Source organism: Parasteatoda tepidariorum, chromosome 2, assembly GCF_043381705.1.
Source record: "Parasteatoda tepidariorum isolate YZ-2023 chromosome 2, CAS_Ptep_4.0, whole genome shotgun sequence".
In the NCBI taxonomy this organism is placed as follows: Eukaryota; Metazoa; Arthropoda; class Arachnida; order Araneae; family Theridiidae; genus Parasteatoda; species Parasteatoda tepidariorum.
Genome location: NC_092205.1, coordinates 99429554 through 99450932, shown reverse-complemented (window position 1 = coordinate 99450932; position 21379 = coordinate 99429554). Strand labels below are relative to the sequence as shown.

At 30.0% G+C, this 21379-nt stretch overlaps 1 long non-coding RNA gene across 1 annotated transcript in view; it reads right to left on the bottom strand.

The window, feature by feature from the left end:
• The window catches only part of LOC122272355 (uncharacterized), a 72800-nt gene extending 51650 nt beyond the window's left edge, over positions 1-21150 (bottom strand). The window contains exons 1-4 of the long non-coding RNA XR_011636228.1: positions 20655-21150; positions 14210-14336; positions 9793-9889; positions 6995-7059 (exon numbers count right to left, since the gene is read on the bottom strand). This is a non-coding gene — a long non-coding RNA (uncharacterized lncRNA). The remainder of the gene's footprint in view (positions 1-6994; positions 7060-9792; positions 9890-14209; positions 14337-20654) is intronic.
• Between the last annotated feature and the right edge of the window lie 229 nt (positions 21151-21379).

Below are 21379 nucleotides of genomic sequence, written 5' to 3'. Positions count from 1 at the left end.
ATGTTAGAAGTTATATTAAATTAGGATATTAATTTGCATTTTGACTACATTCAGTAGATTAGTGTGAATACTGAATATTTCTTAATGTTTCAAAGGCTCCGAAATGTTTTTGATTCTGTTTCATTTGCACTTCTTAAGTTTCTGCTACCATTTTTTTCAACTGACATCCCACCTCAAGTTTCTGCATTTTCATCAACTGAAGAATTAGACATCAAACGTGATCTTTGAGGTGTTTTTCCCAAAATGAAACAAATCCAACAAGAGTAAATGTTTTTCTTCTCAAAAACTAAAGCGAAATAAGTCAAGCGTTGGGAATAATTTTGTTACGATAGACGCTTGAATCTTTCAGTTTCAGAAACATTCTAAACGGGTACTGTGGACGTTATAACTACATCATTTGTGACAGTAACAGTGTTTGGTATTTGAGAACTGAGCTTTCTAACTCATTTTTCCACACATTAATTAAAAGAAACATATGGAGGAAAATTCTTATTAGTGATAAGAAATAATGTTCTGGGGGACATACTATTTTTGCTGTATTCTAACTTCATGTTAAAATCATTGAAAAATGATTTAAAAAAAAGAAGGAAAAGATCACTGGGGATGATTTGAGACAGCAGATTATTTACTAAGAGGTAAATAATATCCTGTAAACTGAAATTGAAAATAAATTATGGACTCATTCAATGGAAATATTTTAAATCAATAGATAATTATATAAAAAGTTATTCAGGGTAATTTTTGTTCTTTTTAGCACTATATATTTATTAATCCATTTCAAAACTCTTCCCCTTCTGCTGGCACTTCTGGAAAAATATTTATTCCAAACCACATTTTAGCTACAAAAAGGAATGTTTCATAGACGCACTTTTTAAACTTGTTATGAAATATCATTTTTTAATAAATAAAATGCATGAAAAATATCAGATTTGGTAAGAAAACAAACGGGGCATTTTGTGAAAATCTGCAACAATGCATTAAGATTTTATAAGAAATAACTTTTACAGAAAATACAACATAAATAAATGACTTTTATTAGAGCTAAGACTAAATTTGGTTACTTTTAAAAATGGCTAAGTTATTGCCATTAAAATAAAACTTTTATAGTTATATTTGCAAAACCAAATTTACAAACAATTTCAAATTACCCTTCTGGAAACTGCTTGCAAGTTAACTTGACCATACATGCTACTAAAGTCTAAAGAAACATAAATACAAGGTTTTAATAAATAAACGGTGTTAGATACTTTATTAAAACGAAAAGTAGCTATAAGAATTAAAAATATAAAAAATATTAATACATTTGAAATCTTCCTGAATTGTAAGAAAACGAAAATGTTTTTAAAAGTTGCATATATATATATATATTTTTAAAAATATTTAAGATCACAAAATTAACTTATTAATTATATTTTGACATGTTTTGTCAATCAAATACAGGGTAATTCGAAATAAATATAGTGATTCGAATGTGGGGTATGGAGAACGCTTCCACTGTTATTGAACATGAACGTGATTCAGCAAAAGTTCTGGGTGATCACATCATATAAACACACCGTCCTTTTTCCTTCCGTGAGTGTTTCGTCAAATGTTTATCTTGACATGCTTAAGGTAGGGTTAATGGCACGGCTGGATACTGATTCAATGGATTACATTTTGCAGCAAGATGGAGCACCCTCACACTTCAGTACGATGGTTCGCACATGTTTAAATCAACATCTTCCAAACCATTGAATCAGCCGAAGTGGAGATGCCGACGATATTTTCTGCTCTTGGCCACCAGGATCTCCGGACTTGACACCCTGCGATTTCTATCTATGAGGTTATGTGAAGACAAAGGAACTCCTGGATCAAGTATTGGGAGAAATTTGCTTTCCTTGAAGACTTTTTGATGGAACTGACCCGCATTTATGTTACATGGAGAGAAAAACCACAAAAACCTCCTTCGGTTAGCTTGACAGCAAGGGGTCTCTTACCCAATATCCATCCACCACTGAGGATATTTTAAGTCAGCACTGTGGTCGGTGCAAGCTGATGCAGAGTTTGCATCGACCAGCCATTGCTGAGATTCGAACCAGGTTTACCTTATTGGAAGGCGAACGCTCTATCCCCTGAGCCGTCACGGCTCAACCACAAAAACAATTTTATATATATATTTTTTTGATATTTTATTTTGTTGAACAGCAGACCCAATTTTTTGATTTAAGACTATTAATGTTCAACTCCGTAGCCTTGTAATTTTGAACCTAATCCAGAAGACAAGGGAACTCCTGGATCAAGTATTGTGAGAAATTTTCGGCCGTGGTGGACTTTTTGATGGAAATTACCCACATTTACGTTACATGAAGAGGAAGACCACAAGTACACCCCACTGTTAGCCTGACGGCAAAGGGACTCTAACCCATGATCTGTCTACCACTGAAGATATTTTATGTCAGCACTATGGTCGATGCAAACCGGATGCGGAATTCTGATTGACCAGCCATTGCTGGGATCCAAACCATGTTCACCTCATTGAAAAGCGAACACTTTATTCCCGGAACCCTCACAGTTCAACCCCAAAACAATTGTAGAACTCAAAGAACGCATTTGTAATGCACTTGCGTCGGTGACTGCACAAATGCTTTAGCGTGAAATGAACTACCCTCTAGAGGTTGTCCGTGGGACCACTTTTTTATGTGAAGTTGCACAAATAATCTGAATTTTGAAGCTCCTTCTACATTCTGTGTAAATTTTATCGATACATTTTGTTTCTTTGAATAGTTATAGCTGTTTGTAGTCGCTATATTCATTTTGAATTACCCTGTACAACCATAATTAAAATGTTTCTGAGGAATAAAAAGCTCATAACATCTTATTTCAGTTTATAACTTTATGCATGATTGCTAAAGAGATGGTCAACACTTTTAATTTTGACATTGAAAGTTAACCTTAACAGTGACCATTACAACATATCTTATTCCTTCTTAGCATCATAATATTGCAGCGTTAAATAAATAAGAGTAATATACCTTAAAAATATTTTTAGTTATTTTAATATTTTTTCTTTAACAATCTAAGTGGAACAATTTATATAAATAGAAAATTTTATCATGTAAAATATTTAAAAATAAATAACTAGCTCATTTTTTCTTTAAAAAAAAGTTTGATTTACACTTAACCTAGTAAATACCAATTTAAAAAGACACTTCAAATATGATTAACTTAAATAGCATTTATCTTTTCAATTTTGTGAAAATTGGGCATTGTCTATTGACACAACTATTAATGCTTTAAAATTATTTTAGAAATATCCAAAATATAGTACCTATAGAGTAATAAAACCTATAACCAATCTTGCAACGGTAATAGAGTAATAAAACCTATAACTGTGTGCCAAAAATGCAATTTAGGACTTTGCACCAAATATTTTCTGCCATTTCAAATATAAATTTCATGATAAATGTTGCAAAAAACTGCAACATTTACCAGTTATGATTTCACATTAAATGCACTTGAAATGTTATGTATTATGTTTATTCATAATTTTGAATAGTAATAGGCATTTAATTCATCAAAGATAGTTAAGTGAATTTTATAAATGAAGCTCGTTTTATTATGTATTAGTGACACTTAATTTAATATTCAAGCAAGCAACAATCTACAGAAAAATTCTATTTCTATGGGGATTTTTTAAGGAAACTTCAATTTTAGGGAATTTTCTAAAATGTACAAAAACCACGAGAATTTTTATTAAACCAGGAGAAACTGGCAAAATCTAGAAACCTACAGGAAAATCCAGTAGAGTTGGCTGCTATGCATTAAAGTTTTGGAAATTTTTTTGAATGTTATGTTCTACTTGATGTTTCATTAGTATGTGACAGAATTTTATATAAAAAAATATTAATTTTTTTTAATGTGGTAAAATATGGGTTAATATATTAGCTTAATAAGTATGCAAATAAAAAGTAATTTAATTTAAAAAGAGTATTTTTCAACCGTGTTTGTATAATTGTCTTAACTTTCAAAATTTAAAAAAAAGTCAAAATTTTTTTTAGAAGCATTTTAAGAATTATTAACAGAATTGTCATATCAACAGAAATATGAGCAAAATATGTTTGAAAACTANAGATAATTAGATAAAAAGTTATTCAGGGTAATTTTTGTTCTTTTTAGCACTATACATTTATTAATCCATTTCAAAACTCTTCTGCTGGCACTTCTGGAAAAATATTTATTCCAAACCACATTTTAGCTACAAAAAGGAATGTTTCATAGGCACACTTTTTAAACTTGTTATGAAATACCATTTTTTAATAAATAAAATGCATGAAAAATATCAGATTTGGTAAGAAAAGAAACAGGGCATTTTGTGAAAATCTGCAACAATGCGTTAAGATTTTATAAGAAATAACTTTTACAGAAAATACAACATAAATAACTGACTTTTATTAGAGCTAAGACTAAATTCGGTTACTTTTAAAAATGGCTAAGTTATTGCCATTAAAATAAAACTTTTATAGTTATATTTGCAAAACCAAATTTACAAACAATTTCAAATGACCCTTCTGGAAACTGCTTGCAAGTTGACTTGACCATACATGCTACTAAAGTCTAAAGAAATATAAATACAAGGTTTTTATAAATAAACGGTGTTAGATACTTTAGAAACGGTGTTAGATACCGGTGTTAGATACATTTGAAATCTTCCTGAATTGTAAGAAAACTAAAATGTTTTTAAAAGTTGCATATATATATTTTTTTTAAAAATATTTAAGATCACAAAATTAACTTATTAATTATATTTTGACATGTTTTGTCAATCAAATACAGGGTAATTCGAAATAAATATAGTGATTCGAGTGTGGGGTACGGAGCTTCCACTGTTATTGAATATGAACGTGATTCAGTGAAAGTTCTGGGCGATCACATCATATAAACGCACCGTCCTTTTTCCTTCCGTGAGTGTTTCCTCAAATGTTTATCTTGACATGCTTAAGGTAGGGTTAATGGCACCCCTGGATACTGATTCTACGGATTACATTTTGCAGCAAGATGGAGCACCCTCACACTGCGGTACGATGGTTCGCACATGTTTAAATCAACATCTTCCAAACCATTAAGTCAGTCGAAGTGGAGATGCCGACAATATATTCTGCTCTTGGCCACCAAGATCTCCGGACTTGGCACCCTGCGATTTCTATCTATGAGGTTATGTAATCCTGGATCAAGTATTTGGAGAAATTTACTTTCCTTGAAGACTTTTTGATGGAACTAACCCGCATTTACGTTGCATGGAGAGGAAAACCACAAAAGCCTCCTACGGTTAGCTTGGCAGCAAGGGGTCTCTGACCCAATATCCATCTACCACTGAGGATATTTTAAGTCAGCACTGTGGTCGGTGTTAGCTGGGTGCAGAGTTTGTATCAACCAGCCATTGCTGAGATTCGAACCAGGTTTACCTTATTGGAAGACGAATGCTCTATCCCCTGAGCTGACATGGCTCAACCCCAAAAACAATTTTATGTATATATTTTATTTTATTGAACAGCCGACCCAATTTTTTGGTTTACGACTAGTAATGTTCAACTCCGTAGCCTTGTAATTTNTATGTATATATTTTTTTTAATATTTTATTTTATTGAACAGCCGACCCCAATTTTATGGGTTAACGACTACTCACGTTCAACTCCGTAGCCTTGTAATTTTTAACCTAATCCAGAAGACAAGGGAACTCCTGGATCAAGTATTGTGAGAAATTTTCGATGGCAATTACCCACATTTACGTTACATGAAGAGGAAGACTACCAGTACACCCCACTGTTAGCCTGACGGCAAAGGGACTCTAACCCATGATCTGTCTACCACTGAAGATATTTTATGTCAGCACTATGGTCGATGCAAACCGGATGCGGAATTCTGATTGACCAGCCATTGCTGGCATCCGAACCATGTTCACCTCATTGAAAAGCGAACACTATATTCCCGGAACCCTCACAGCTCAACCCCAAAACAATTGTAGAACTCAAAGAACGCATTTGTAATGCACTTGCGTCGGTGACTGCACAAATGCTTTAGCGTGAAATGAACTACCCTCAAGAGGTTGTCCGTGTGACCACTTTTTTATGTGAAGTCGCAAGGCATTGTCTATTGACACAACTATTAATGGTTTAAAATTATTTTAGAAATATCCAAAATAGAGTACCTATAGAGAAATAAAACCTATAACCAATCTTGCAACGGTAATAGAGTAATAAAACCTATAACTGTGTGCCAAAAATGCAATTTAGGACTTTGCACCGAATATTTTCTGCCATTTCAAATATAAATTTGATAAATGTTGCAAAAAACTGCAACATTTTCCAGTTATGATTTCCCACTAAATGCACTTGAAATGTTATGTATTATGTTTATTCATAATTTTGAATAGTAATAGACATGTAATCCATCAAAGATAGTTAAGTGAATTTTATAAATGATGCTCGCTTCATTACACTTAACTTACACTTAATTAAATATTCAAGCAAGCAGCAATCTACAGAAAAATTCTATTTCTATGCGGATTTTTTAAGGAAACTTCAATTTTAGGGAATTTTCTAAAATGTACAAAAACCACGAGAATTTTCATTAAACCAGTAGACCACGAGAAACTGGCAAAATCTAGGAACCTACTGGAAAATCCAGTAGAGTTGGCTGCTATGCATTAAAGTTTTGGAAATTTTTTTGAATGTTATGTTCTACTTCATGTTTCATTAGTATGTGACAGAATTTTACATCAAAAAATATTAATTTTTTTAATGTGGTAAAATATGGTTTAATATATTAGCTTAATATGTATGCAAAGAAAAAGTAATTTAATTTAATTTAAAAAGAGTATTTTTCAACCGTGTTTGTATAATTGTCTTAACTTTCAAAATTTAAAAAAAAGTCAACATTTTTTTTAAAAGCATTTTAAGAATTATTAACAGAATTGTCATATCAACAGAAATATGAGCAAAATATGTTTGAAACATACCATTCTAGGTACTCCTCTTTGTGCAAAAGTGGGCAAAAAGTGATCTTGGAAGTTAGTATATGAGCCTATAAAATAAAAAAGTATATCTATTAAAGTACTTGAAATCTTAAAACTTAAAAGTACTAGAAAACAGTATTGTCTTTAATGCAGGATTTTTCGATAAAGAGTTTAACAGACATATTACTTATTGTAAATTTATGTCCCTCAAATATGTAGAAAAAATGAGAATCTTTATAACTTTAAATTATAATCTTTAAAAGCAAAGCTAAGCAGTACATATAAGGATAAAATTTACTGCACTAAATATTTCATAGGGCAAAAAATATTTCTTAAATACTAGAGGAATAATATTTTTTTAATTCTTACTTTTGTATATTAAACATATGTACACACACATGGAGTATCAAAATTTATAATGAAAAATTAAATAGCTAAATTTAAATAATGTGCACGATTAAGTGCATAACTTTTCCTTTCATTTGACCATACAATGGACATATAGAAAAAAAANCTGCGACAACCTCCTGAAATTAGAACAAATCTCGTCAAAAATAGTCAGACACTAATAAATTGAGATTCTCTGCATCAAATCTTTATCATGCGTTCAAAATCATGCGTATCGTATTGCTAAGGTAAAATAACTAAAAAAAGAAAAAATATCAAAAACTGATTTTTTACATAACACCTAAAATAGATTTACTTTTAGAATCTTTAATGTAAGTAGTTTGTAGCAATTCTGCTTCAAGTTTATTATTAGTTCATCAAGTTCTTCTTTAATGTAAGTAGTTTGCAGCAATTCTGTTTCAAGTTTATTATTAGCTCATCAAGTTCTTCATTAATGTAAGTAGTTTGTAGCAATTCTACATCAAGTTTATTATTAGCTCATCAAGTTCTTCTTTAAAATCAGGCAATGTATAATTTTTCAAGAAGGCGCTAAGACAGATTTCGTAAGGATACCCCAATAATTAAGTTGGTCAATTTTGTTTATCTCTATTAAACCTCCAGCATTTCTTATGATATTCAGCAAAATAATAATAACAGCTTTTAGGGTGCTTAACAAATCTTAGGATAGAACACTACATTGTAAAGCAATACACGCTACCAGCTTAAGTTTCTCCCTATAGGTATTAAGAAAATGATTATCAATAGCATATTTAATTAGACCTATTTGCATTACTAATTTACATGTATTAACCCCTAAAAATGATATTCTACCTACTTTATTGAATTTATAAGTACGATTTCTTTGTTCTATTCATTTTAAAAATGATCTTGCCCAAACAATATTTATATTCGACACGAATATAAATACTAAGGAGATAAATTTTGCTGCATATTATCCAGTAGGGATTTTACAGAATAAATAAATTGCTTATTAGAATATGCAAATCGAAGAATAATTTATCTTTTCTATAAGTTATGCTTCAGCAAGTTACTTTTTTATATAGAAAATGGACATAAATGTATGCAGTGTATCTGCTACATTATAGATTTTCAAATTCATGACTTTCGATGACTAATTCCAAGCATTTTCATGACTTAATGAAGTTACTATTTTCTCCGACAAAAACACAAAAATAAATTTAAAAAAATATTATAATACTATTAATTGAAATGATAGGTATAACGAAAACTGTTTCACTCTGCATCTTCATATTTGTATATTTCAAATTTAAAAAACAGGGTAAAGAAAGAGTCAAAGCAATAAAATAGCTGAAAAAATGCAAAAGCAAATATTCCCCCCCCCTTTTTTTTTCGCAGAATTATATTCTAAAGATACTTTTCTTGTTCATCGGAAAGGAAAGAAATTCTTCTGAATAAAAAAAAAATTCGTCAATGACTGGCTTGCTTCAGCTAGAATTTGAAATAAATAAAATAAAAAAAATAAATAATGATAAAAATTGTGAAATCACAGAAGTTTGAAAGATAATTCCCTCTAGAAATTTTTGAAAGAACATAATTTTTAAAGAACACGATAAAACATTTGATATTTTAATAAAGTATGACTGTGAGTGGGGATTTTGTTACAAATTCAGATATTCGGAACACCATGAAATTGGAGGAGGGAGGGAAATTCCATTTTAAAAATTAGATTTTTCGGCAATTTAAGTCCATGATTTTTTTGTTGAAAATCATGACAAATTTTGCTCAATACCGAAATTCATGACTTTCCAGGTGCGCAGATACCCTATGTATGATAGCATTATTTATCGACAAAAAAATTATAAGTTATAAAAAGTCATTAAATAAAATCTATTATTTAATAAAAATAAAAAAAAGACGCAATATAAAATGTGGACGCAGGCAAACTAAATATCATTTATTAGATAATGCGCTTATCATATCTTATGATTTTGACTTTTGGGACCAAAACATTTAAATTTTTTACAAAACATTCTGAAGTCATTCATGAATAGAAAATTGTGATTACAGTGTAAATTCAAGTAGGGTTGACAGCTATTATAAAAAATCGCAATTAACTTATAGTCCACAAATAAGAAAAATACAAAGCTGATAAATAAGAAGCGTAGTCTTTATACTTAATATATATTAAGAATGTAGAGAAATTTGAATATTTAGATTTAACATCAGTGAAACAAAAAAAATCTAAGGAATGAATAGAAAAGAATACTATAATAAATTTAAAATTAGTTTCAATGACGTATGATCATGTAAAAAATTCCAATTTAATTTAATTACTGAAATACATAATGACTCTCTTAGATATTGATTATTTTCCAATTAACTCATACAAAATTTAAAAAAGTAATATTTTGATATGGTATTTCATGACTTACCCTTTTTAAAACTGTAACTTCTTGCTACTTAAATTTGACCTTAGAATTGTTTAAATGTTTGTCTAATATTTTGCATTTGTGTGAAATAACTTTCTATCTGAAAAAAAAGAGAGACTGTCTAAATATGGCAAGAAAATGTTACAAAAAAGATATGACAAGGAAAAAAAAAAGACATGCTTAAAACCCATTAATTTTATATTTATTTCCAACTCTGCAAATCAAAAATGCATCCATTTTTGAAAGTCATTTATCCAAAATATTTTAAGCAACGAAAAAAATTTTATTATTTAATTTAATAATAAATAAAAGATTTTTAAATTGCAAGGTGTAAAAATTTTATATTTAATTTAAAACTAGCCAAATAAAAAATTTTTGTGTCAGATAAATATAAAAAAAAATTATAAATCTATATTAAAAAATATTGCGCAATCGTGCGCAAAACTGAAAGTCATATATCCTCACAATGAAATGAGTTAAAATACTTTACCCTACAATAATGGAAAAAACACTTTCGGTTTTTAGCATTTGTTTCAATTTCTCAAGAATTACTTATATAAGATTATTTTGTAACTAATTAATTCGTGCGATTTTTCATACTTAACAATAATGTTTCAGAGATCCACAGTAAATTACGAAAGAAACGAAGCATTTTTGTACACCCTATGCTAAACAATTAAGCAAAGAACTCGTAACTTGTAAAAATTACTTTAGTTTTTATTTGCAATAACTGCATAAAATTTCATGAATTTAACTTAAAAATTTATGGTAATATGGACATTTGTATAAAAAAAATTTTGTCTTATGTTTTATTTTGCAATAACTTTAAAAATATTTAATAAAATTAAACACATTTTTGAACCAATTAAATATTAATTACAAAATTATTGTTTTAAAAATTATTGTTTTAAAAGTTATTGTTAGATATGACTTTTTAAAGTAGTTCTTTTATGCTCCGCATGCGCGGAAAACCTAAAAAAAATTTAATAATTTTGTAGTGACTTGTATTACGCAACTAATGAAAAAAAATCTGATTTTAATACTTAAAAAAAAGAAGAAAAAGTTTAAAATAATAAGGGATTTCTCACAAATTCCATTTTGTACCAAAAGACAAAATTTAATAACAAATTTTAATACCTTACAATAATCATCGGGTCACCAGACTGGGATGGTATAAGAAAAGAAAACAGGCGGAAAAAATATTCTTTTATGAGAGATGATCCCCCAAGAATGCAAGTGTCATTTTTAATATATCTTGTATAATAGTACAAAATAAAATTTGTGGAAAACATTAATTTTACATATCATTTTAAGCTTTCTTTCAAAAAACTACTTAGAAAAACTGCTTGAAACTTTTTAAATTTCTAAGATATTCAAAGCAGACTTTTTTCATTAGTTGCCAAATACTATTCACTACAAAATTATATATATATATATTTCACGCATGCGCAGTAATAAAGAACTATTTTAAATAGTCGCATTTTGCTCACTTTTTTAACACAATTTTTTTTCAATTTTTAAAACAATAATTTTGTTATTATTTCGTAACTGCTCTGAAATTTTTTTTTAATTTTATGAAATATTTTAAAAGTTATAGCAAAACAAACGCAAGACAAAAAAAACTAGTTTTTTTTGTTGAATAAAAATGTCCATATTTCTATAAATATTGAAGCTTGGTATATAAATTTCATGCAGTTATTGCAAATAATAGATAAAGTAATAGGTATAAGTTACAAGCTTATTGCTTGATTTTATGGCATAGGGTGTACAAAAATACTTGTTTTCTTCCGTAATGTACTGTTGGTCCCTGAAACCTCTGAAAGTTTCAAGTCTTATTACTAAATATGAAGAATTGCATGAACCTCTAAAGCTACGAAACAATCACTTTAGTATCTCTTGCGAAATTTAAAAAAAAACTAAAAGTGTCTCTTCCATCAATGTAGGTTAGTGTAGCTATAATTCCTTTTATTATTCGTAACCCATGTTGGTGGTTTTATGTTGATAGATGATTGCCTAAGTAAAACAAGTTTTTAGAAGTTCATCTTATCAAATTTAAAATTAGTAGCATTTTTCTCTTGAAACATTTTATAATATCGACCATTGATAGTGGTGGTCGACACATGGAAGTTGTAAAAATTTTTCCGATGAATTTGCATTTTAGTAAAATGCTAAATATCTATTCAATTAATGTTAATGCTTCAGTATTGAACAGTGGTGACTCAGGGGTTAGAGCGTTCGCCTCTCAATGTGGGTTAGTTCCATCAAAAAGTCCTCCACCTAGTCAAAATTTCCCCCCAATGCTTGATCCACGAGTTCCCTTGTCTCATGGAATGGGTTCGAAATTACAAGGCTACGGAGTTGAACATTAGTAGTCGTAAATCCTAAATTGGGCCAGCTGTTCAACGACATTTATAAAATAAGAAAAGAAAATGCTTCAGTATTAAGGTTTACATAAATAGTTTCAAGGGTTAAAACAAGTATTTATTGAACTACGGTAATGAATTCTGCTTTCGATTAACCCCTCCCCCCTCAGGACTGACGGATGGAGGGAGAAGCGATTCTGAGGGACTGTAAGTTCAAAGAGTATACCTGCTAAAGAGTACGCAACATATTAGTACGAGATGTAACACGAGGGAACACCACATCGAGATCACGTGTATGTGGGATCTTGAACCGCTAGAGTTAGAAAGGCTCGTTTCATGTGATACCGTGGGCCGTGTACGAATTTCCAATTTAGTGACTTTAAGCGATCCGATCTTCTGTTTGGTATTTTCTTAAATAAAAACTTCCTTCTTGGTTTTTTTTTTAATGATCAAGTAAAAATTTTTAAAAAAAAAAGTAGGATTGGATAATCGGCTGCAAATCGTTCGCTTAGCAAAAACATTTCTGGAAATAGAAGCGGGTCACACCAACATATTCCTTCTTTTTTCATTATTTATAGTAAACATGATAACACAAACCTTCCAACCTTTTCTTCTTTTTTTTTTCATGAAATTTTAAGTAATAACGAGCTGAAATATTTAAAACTTGAGCCTGAAGCAGAAAAATGTCAAGAAAAACTTTTCAATTTTAACACGCTTATTGCTTTCCTAATACAATTATCTTATATAAATAGAATGCTGTTATAACCAAGTAATGTGAATTTAACGAAAAATAAAATACCAAAAATCACTAAAACAAAGTTTATAATACATTCAACCACAATCAATAATTTATTAATATATATATATAAAGGGAGAGGGTGAGAGAAAATGTTTTCCATATCGATGATTGTACTTAATTTATAAATCCTCAAAAATAATGAAACCAAACCATTAATAAATAAAACAATAACGTTTGCCGAAATCTAACAAATCAATATATTGAATAGAATGAACTGAACTAAATTGATTTCTAAATTACTTCAAGTTATATCTGGCTATAAAACTGTTTTGGTGCCTTTTTATTCTGCCAATAGTTATTTAACATATTTCTACATCGTATATATTTTTTTTCCACTGGAATATAAACATGAAAATTTTTAATAGCGTGTACACTCTTTTGATTAGGTATTTTCATGATTAAGGGAGGTCATTACGGAACACTCTCTATATTGTCTTATAGCTCAATATATCTGTGAATGCTTGACTATAGCTTTTTCAGCAGGATAACTCAGATGTAAGATAGGTTATCTTTTAAAGCTTCAAACATACTGTTAGTAACAATAATAATTTTCCTCACTTTTTATGACAAATAAAAGCTCTGTTCAAAATGAAAACAAAGAACACTTACTCTTCATTTCGAATGTTTAACTTTTTGATCGTCTAGTACAGGGGTGGGGTTTCCAACTTACATGAGGTCGGGGGCCACAATTAAAAACACCAGTCAAATGGTGGACAGCAACTTTGTCAAAATTTTCTATAAGACTCTTTTATGTTCGAAGGAACATTACATATTACTGTCATATTTTTTTCAAGTTGTTCAAAATATCTATTCAATTAATGTTAATGCTTCAGTATTGAACAGTGGTGACTCAGGGGTTAGAGCGTTCGCCTTTCAATGTGGGTTAGTTCCATCAAAAAGTCCTCCACCTAGTCNTTTTATGTTCGAAGGAACATTATATATTACTGTTATATTTTTATCAAGTTGTTCAAAACAAAAGTATTGAGTTACAAATAATAATAAATATTTTCTTGGATGCAAAACCTGAGAAATAATTTTTTTTCCACCGTTGGTATGTTAAATTTCACAGAAACGAAGAAATTATTATTATTTTTTTAACGAAAGAAAAGTATTTTAAACCCATATAAGAGTTTTACGAAAATGGTCAGCAAGAAAAGGAAAACTAATATCTTTTAGATCGTGGGCCACAAAAAAGAACTTCGTGAGCCGGATGCGGCCCGCCAGTTGGTAACCAATTTCTAGTAAGTTCATTACCTACCGTTTTTAGTAAGTTACTCAAACACTCAAGTGATTCTTCATCTCCCTGCGAGAGCAACCTCATTATACATTCATGCATGGTTGGTTCCGTTAACATTCCAAATTTAAAGAGTTCTTCATCAATAAACCTATAAAGACAACATATTAGAATTTATCCTTTGATACGTAAAATCCACCATTTAAAACTAGAAACATTAACAGCACATATTTATAACAAAGAATTTCAATCTTCCCCGTCTTTTTATTAAAATGTGATATACTGATAAACAAATAAAACTTCGTAACTGATAAGGATGTCAAATATGAAAAAACTATATTGATAAAATAGAACTATATTGATAGGTCTGAATTTTAAAAATAAAATGTCTCTATTTCAAGCGAGCTTTAACATATCCTTGGTTGGAATTGCTACCAAATCNTTTATCAAAATGTGATATACTGATAAACAAATAAAACTTCGTAACTGATAAGGATGTCAAATATGAAAAAACTATTTATTGATAAAAATAAAAACTGAGGCTGCCTCATTACTTTTCTGATTGTTGTCACGTAACTTTAAATTAAAATAAGTTATCGTTATATTTCGTTGCAAAATCATTCATTAATTCTTTATAGCTACCAATGCATGCAAATATAAATCAGTGAGGTTCATTAAATAATTGCGGGTGAAAATTAACTTAACCAGTAGCGCTTCTTAATACTAAACATCTGAACCCTCATAAATTATTTATATCATATGGTTAATTCTTATGTGAAATATGTGTTTCCTTAATATCATTTTTTTCAGGAAACTATATTCAATTAAAAAAAAATGTCTTCTGAAAAGTTTGAAATATTAGTATTAGTGGAGATTAATATTTTTTGGATCTTATTCGTGGAACTGGGGGGGGCAGAGTTGATCTCAGCCTCTCACATTTTATAAATGAACACAACCCCTTCTAAGAGTACAATTTTTTCAATCAAAATTTGTGTAATTAAATTTACAATTTAAAAAATAGATAATTTCTTAGGTCTGAATTTTAAAAATAAAATGTCTCTATTTCAAGCGAGCTTTAACATATCCTTGGTTGGAATTGCTACCAAATCATCTCCTCTCCCCCTAGCAGAGGTAATATACGTCCATAATGCTAACTGATAGGAAGATTCTTGATTTCATATGTCAGAGTGGAGAGGAGAAAAAGAGAGCAGCGTTCAAGGAAGGAATTGGGAAGCCCGAAGGAGTTTAATCTGAGCCCACCTGAGCGCGAGATATATCGGCATGTCCAAGAGGTCGTGAGTTTGATTCCCGCCTGATGAAGACTTACCTTGGAGTATATGGTGTCTGATGCATGCTAAATCTGTCCGGTCACAAAGTCCTCCAAGTGCCCATAACAAATCATACCACTGGGGGTGCTGAATTGGAGATTGATCGTTCTCTAGTTCAGGTCAAAATTAGAATCAGTGGATGAGTCTGTCTATGACGCGCGTGTGACTGAAGGCGGGTTCTTGATCATAGATGGAGCTACTGAAAAACAAGAAACGCAACTTCTGCCTTAAATTCGCTTGGTTTCCCCAAATAGGCTTGTTGATATTGGCATGTCGTATTAGAAACAACAACAACGAGTTGCAGTTCGAAATATCCGTCGGATAAAGGTCAAATTGTGTTATCTCGTCATTTGATGTCTAAGAAAAGACATTGGTCATTAAATTTTTTTTATCACTACCCTGTAAAACAAAAAGTGAAGAGAAACACTGAACCGACGGAAACTCCAAGATGACACAAACGAAAATTAAAAAAAAGAAAATCAATATCTTAAACTAAATAAAAGACATTTCTATTTTGACATTAAACGTTAACTTCACTTAGCTAAAAAAACCGAACAGAAGTAGCGAGATCTCTGTAATTTTTTTATGTCTTATAAATATCATTTTTTTTTCTTTCTCTATAACTGAACCTGATATTTGTTTACAAGTAGTGAAAAAGTTTATAAAAATGTTATCATGAGTCCAAGTTTACTCGAAACCTTTTTTTTTTTTTCGTAAACGAGCCCGAACCCACATCGGGCTTAAGATAGCTTATAAATGAGTTTTAATCAATAGAGTGATAATTATGATAAAGTGTTGCGAAGTTTTATTTTGCACCAACAAACACTCTGGATTCATTTAATTACCAATATATTATGGTATTTATGAGCACTGATTTTTTTTGATGTACTGCACACAAAGGATTTGAAAATTTTATCTTTTAACTAAATTGAGACATCGGCTTGCATATTTCTTTATAATATTTCCTTTTTATGTGAATTAGTATATGTTTTACTTAAATCTATTTATCTTTGTAAAGTAAAAGAATAAAGCATTTCAATTTGAAATGGTTTTAAAAATAATAACTCATCATTTTGATGTTTGTGACAAATTTTAAAATCTTAAAAATGCTGCTTCATATCACTGTTTTTCAATAATGTGTCATGTTGTCAAGGAGATTATTTATTTAATACGTTTGTTAAAAATATAGAAATCATTGATATTTCAAAGCGTGTTATAAAAGTTTTGGTTTTTTGAAACTATGATACGTACAGTACAGATATTTGAAATAACCATTCAAAAAATTAATATCAGCATGGCAATCGAATTTTCTGTAGTCGCAAACACTCAACTCAGTATTTTTCTACCTAAATTTATTTCAATCATCAATTTTGGTAGCAGTAGAAAGCTCATTAGATTTCTGACTTGATGTTATTCAATATATGTTATTACCACGTGATATCTCCCTCCAATGAGAATGCGCCTGGCAGTCATGATTTTCAAAATTATTTTATTTTTTAGCCATAAATCCAATGAAATATCTGCAAGTGACGCAGTAGGGGTATCTCGATCCTGATTGGTTGATCAAACGTGGCACTTGCTTACGTCCAATTCCTTGGCCACCCAGATCACCCGATATAACACCGCTGAACTTTTTTCATTGGGGATTTATAAAGGACAATGTTTACAGGAATATCGTGTCGAACATTGATGACCTAAAAGCCAGAATTACAACCGCAATAGCCTTTATGGATGCCGACATACTTGCCGCTACCTGGCGTGAAATCGACTTTCGACTTTTGATATTCTCCGTGCGACAATGAACATGTGGAAGTTCATTGTCAAGGGTCATGAAACTTTTTGAGTCTATCTAACCATTTATGCTATTAATTTTAATCTATCTTTATTATTTTATGAGTCATTAAACATCAAAATGTGTCCGGGACTTTATAAACACCCTGTATACATTATTTTGTTATTACTCAATACATAGGGGAAGCTCAGGCAAGACGGGACATCGCTTTTTTTTTCTATGCGCATTCACGGTAGCGACATTTAAAGTGCGTTTTCGGAAAGAAAAAATTATTGTTCTCAATACGCACAAGTTTTTTCATCAGTTCACTAGGTGTTATCGAAATGCAAGCATTGTTTTGTTTTTCTTACATCGTGTTAAAATATTTTTCCAGGTTTGTATGCTGATATTATTTGTTTAATACACTGCAATAAATTTTTCAAATTTGTGACCCAGTAGTGTTATTATTGTAGAAACATAATGAGTAGTGTAAATTGAAATTTATTTGTTTAAACAAATTTGCAGATATTTTTTTAAAAAAAAGTACTATCCGGGCAAAATGGACCGGGCAAGATGGGACAGCCAAAGTATAATAAAAGCGTAATATAAAAATTAAACTCTCCGGATTTGACAAATAGCATAAAAAATTAGGTAATATTAACAAAAAAATATGAACTATCAAATATAACTTAACAAACTGCTTAAAAAATTTATAAATTTTTTTTTAATTAATTAATTGACTATGTTCAGATTGTTTAGAATGGGTTCATGAAGTGTGCAGCGCTTATTCCGGTTTTATCCGCATCTTTTGCAGTAACTGTGATGTTTAAGAACGTTTTTTTGTCGATTATTCTTCGATTTTGACATTAATTTCTGTGATTTTTGAAACATAATTATGTGTCCCATCTTGCCCGGGCAAGATGGGCCAATGTTCTATTTTTATTTATGTTAAGTTATTGTCACTAAACTTTATTATTTATTTATTTTCTGTATGAGATATGTAAGAGCAATGCTCCCACCATATGTTTACTATAAAAAATATATAAAATTGCTCTAGTTTACTATTTTTTAAACCAAGTTTCCTTAAGTGATCCATCTTGCTGCAGCAAGTTAAAAATCATCTGGCTTTCAACAGACGAAAAAAAAATTTTCTTTTGTATTTCTTAGTTGTATTTAATTTACAATAAATATGTCACAGTATAAGCTTTTAAGAAAATACTCTGCACAAAATTGCAGCTACTTAATTTACCGTCCTTTTTATTAACATTTTGATATAAAGTTGAAATACATTTGACATAGTATTCTAAAGTTAAATTATTTGTGGTATACATCTTAGCTGCTTGTTATTTCATCGTGACAGTATGTTGTTAAATGTTTCATTATATACTTTTTATTTTGGTTAAAAAAATTTACATTAATCACCAATAGGAACAGTAAAAGTTACAAAGTTTATTTTGTTTTCAACATAAAAACAGTATCAAAATTCAACAGCGGCTAACAGACTTAACAGTTGGACAAAAAGAATGCCAGGAAACAAATTTAACTGTGTAAATAATATTGTTGACGACTAAGTCGCTACAGAAATAAATAACCTTGAACAAAATGGCCGAAAAAAATAATTAAAGGCACAACCTTGAGACAACATACACGATTTTAAAAAAAAGTATTACAATTTAAAAAATTAGCCTATTTATTTGCAATCATGTACAATGTGTTATTTTACACAATTAAGAAAAAAACTAAATTCTTTTCACTTCTTAAAAATAATTGGTCTTTTTCTTCAGGGTTACCTCTCTAACCTGGAAAAAAAAAATTCTCTGTGTTTTTCCTATAGATATTATACACAATATATTGAGAGGAAACACACTATCACTGCGCCTTTGTGTGAGTTATATTGTACTAACTATATTAAATTTAATGACCGGAGAAACTTAGAGAAAAAAGGTACAGCTGAACATATTTAAAACAAATAATGCGAGAGTGAATGAAATAGTTTAGTATCGATGAAATATCATCCGTAAATATGCCATAGATAGCGCTTTGAGTGACCACCATTTTTTAAAAGACGAAAATAAGAAGCAAAATTCCCCGTATTTTCCCAGTTTGTAAAGGAAAACTAAAAATTCCCTGTATTTTCCCTGTTATTTCAGGTGATTTTTAAATTCACTGTATTTTCCAGGTTTTCCCTGTGGAGTGGCAAACCTGTTCTTTCAATGGTTCTTATCATTTATTTTGGATCAAAACCAATGAAACGGCTGACACAGCTTTTAAGAAGAAAGTCACATGACCATCCAATCACATGACACATCCATCACATGACTAACTGTGGAATTAAAGGCAATGAAATTGCCAATGATTTAGTCAATAATAATCCGGACCCCCTTTTCAACCTTTAAACGAGTTTCCAAAAGAAAAATTTTCACCAATTTTGTAGAAGCAACTGATGCAAAGAAATTCTAACAAAACGTGGAAGGTTTTCGTACCAAATAGCATCACAGTCTGGGCGAGTGATGAAGGGTGACTCAGTTCAGACTTTGTCGCTTACTTATACAGATTCAAGTTGGCTTCTGATCCATACTGCTCAATATGTCGAGGACAATTTGTAATGGATTGCCGCCTCGTTCTTCGTTGCAGTGTTCGTGAAGCAACTATTGCTGAGCGATTCTGGGAAGCAAGGTGTCGAATGAGGAAATGACTGTTTTTAATTATTTTTATCTTTGTTCTCGAGTTGTGCTATTTCTATCCATAGTCAATCCACACTACCATTAGAAATAAAATAAATATTTCATCAGACGGAATTTTTATTCAATAAATCTTTTTTGATATAAATTTTTACTGCGCGAAGTTTTAACAAAGTTCAAACTAAGCAAATATATAAATAAAGATTAAATAATATTTTGCATAAGACCTTGAAAAATAAAAAACCGCAATGCCAACTACATTATTAATAAAGTCAAGCCATGTATATGGCCATTTTCTGTTTCTGGTTCATTTCCTGTTTTAGAACTTAATATTTAAAAAAAATTTCCCAGCCTAAAGAAAAGTTTTGATGGAATGAAAAAATGGATGTGAAAGTTTTAATGGAATGAAAAATGGCATTTTTCTAATTATTTTGAAACAAGACATTATTGAAATTAGGCTACATATTGGGTATTATTATGCAAAGCAATATTTTACTGTAAAAATATGAAACAATATCCTATTCAATAATGAAAGTTAGTCTTAAACTAAATTGGAAAAAAATGCAGAACATAATTCGTAATATACAAAATCTTGCAAGGCAAAGATGTTGTAAAACTTTATAGAGATTATGAAATTACAAGATATATGTCATAAAATTGCCATGTAAGTGGATCAATGAATGAATTACCTTTAGGTCGAGTTAGTTGATTCATTAGTGACTGATTAGCATATAAAGCTTGAAGTTCTAGATTTTCATTATGATCTATATGCCGTGTTAGTATAGATATCCTTTTTTTCAATTTCGTAACATCTAATTCACACCCAGAAGTAGTATCTAAAACAAAATAATTATTTAAACAAGCTTTCTAAAAGAATAGAATAGAAAGGGTATGTACAGTTAAAAAAAACTTTTATGGCATTTTCATGCACAACAGATACCAAGGCACGGATAAATTTAGGTTCTGTACATTCAAATACATTGGCTTGAAAAAAATTAAACCATTAGAGCATAGCAAAAGCAATGATAAATTTATAGGAAGGAAAAAAAGCAGAAAAAGTAAGTCAATGCATGAGCAGAGCTTGATTATCGGGAAAAAAGCGTACTATTAAAAATAGAGTGCATAATATCGCAGACGGAAAATTCAATAGAAAGTATAAGAAATATAAGACACAAATAACTACTGAAAAATATATGACTACATAGCCAATGATTTAATGCAATAATTTAGTATAAAAGCAAAGTTAAGCAAATGATTTAATAAAAAAACCCAATTTGCTTAATACATATTTTTGAAAGTTCTCTTAGTCTTATTTATCAGATATTGTAATACTTTTTCTTCAGTCATAAAAATAGTTTTGATGGAAAACTTGGAGAAACAAGGCAAATTTCAGAATTAAGTTATTAGAAATTAC